Raw genomic sequence first — 1,645 nt, forward strand, 5'->3', positions numbered from 1 at the left:
AATATAACTTGGAAAATTAGGCTACATTAAACAAAACAAAAAAGTTTCTTGCATTTCACATTAAAATGCTGAAGAACCATATTCACCTTGATCCAGAGAACTTCAGGAGCAGCAGAGAGCGGTGTTCATATTGCTACCCATGTGGAGACAATGCCTAATGCAGAAGCCAATACATTGGGTAGCAATATATAGTTATGGTATATCAAATCCCACACACTTCTGCACATCCAAATAGCAGATCCATGCATGGAAATCTTTTTGCACAACTGAGTTGTGTTAATTGGATCTGGGTGACGCTGGCCTCACTAGTGTATATATAGGTTGAAAGAATTCTGCTGCTGTCCAAAGCAAGCTCAACATGCAACACTGAAATAATCAGACGTAAGAATGTACACTTAGAGGCATCATCCTGATATGTTCAGGTTTGTTCAGTCTGCGACTGGATGGCGATGAATCTCGGTATCTTCCAGGCTTCTCTGCAGAGCCACAAAAGCTGCAAAATATGGCTCCTCCGCTGATTAGACATGCTGAAGTGATCCAGCCTAAATAGAGTGCAGGTCCCAGTTCACGTTTACGGCCAAACTGGATTACTGGATTGTGGAAGTCCTCGATGATGTTTTTGGCAGTCCAGGAAACAGGAATCAGCACAATGACCCCAGTCAGAAGGAAAATTGCTCCAGCTGCCAACAGAATCTTGTTCTTCATCTGCTCATTACTGCCAGGACATCGGATGCACTTTGTGCCAGCAATGGCAATCAGAAAGGCAATAACTGACAGGGCACATGCAGTGCACATTAGTCCTCTGGATGCTTCCAAGGCAGGTGGAAGGGCCAACAAGGATCCGTAGAATTTGCACTGATGCTTCTTGAAATGATTGACGCACACCATCCATAGGCCCTCCCAAATGGTCTCAAAGACTATGATGTTACTTTCTGTGAAGGCAGATACTTTCCACTGAGGCATCAGAGTGACGGTAAATGTTCCAACCATGCCAATGCCCCCAAGCAGCAGGGCCACAGTTTGCAATGCACAGCAAGCCATGGGGCTTCTCAGAAAGCGATGCCCAAGCAAAAATAATTCAGGAATACTTTTCTAAAGAAGATCTTGCATTTCTCCCCAAAACATAAGAATCTTCCCCATAGTTTCTTCATGTGGCAAATGAATTTAAGATGGACTGTGCCTGTAATCCTGAAGAACAAGGAGGAAGAAATCCACTTCTGCCTAACCTGAAGGAGCTTCTATATATTTCATCTAAAGTTCCACAGTGAGTCAAGGCCCAATACCTTTGTGGCCAATCAGATTCTGTGCAAGGGTGAGTCCAGACATATTCTACCTGACATTGTTGTTTTTTGTGTGTTCGAGTGCTGCTAACATGCTATAATTAAATGATTATGCTCTAATTTTAGATCCCCAATTACAGCACTAATAATTATTTTTCAGCAATAATCATTGCATCAGTGTCAAAGCACAATAGCTTAATCACATTTTCCGGTTAAAAACGTCACATAAACACATTTACAATTTACTGGTGACAAAAAAATTGGAAGGTTTATTTAGGTTGAGTTTAGAAGTTTTTCAATGCTGCAAACAAAAGAATATGAACGTGTGTGTGGATATATGATACGATACGATAATCTTTATTGTC

The 1,645-nt window shown here is 41.5% G+C and overlaps 1 pseudogene across 1 annotated transcript; it reads right to left on the bottom strand.

Annotated features, from left to right (window-relative positions):
* Positions 1-375: 375 nt before the first annotated feature.
* LOC308476051 (claudin-8 pseudogene) lies at positions 376-1,041 on the bottom strand (annotated as a pseudogene). The gene has a single exon. The product of its transcript is annotated as a claudin-8 pseudogene (transcript).
* Between the last annotated feature and the right edge of the window lie 604 nt (positions 1,042-1,645).

This window comes from Podarcis pityusensis (genome assembly GCF_964106645.2).
Source record: "Podarcis pityusensis genome assembly, chromosome: 4".
NCBI classification, from domain to species: Eukaryota; Metazoa; Chordata; class Lepidosauria; order Squamata; family Lacertidae; genus Podarcis; species Podarcis pityusensis.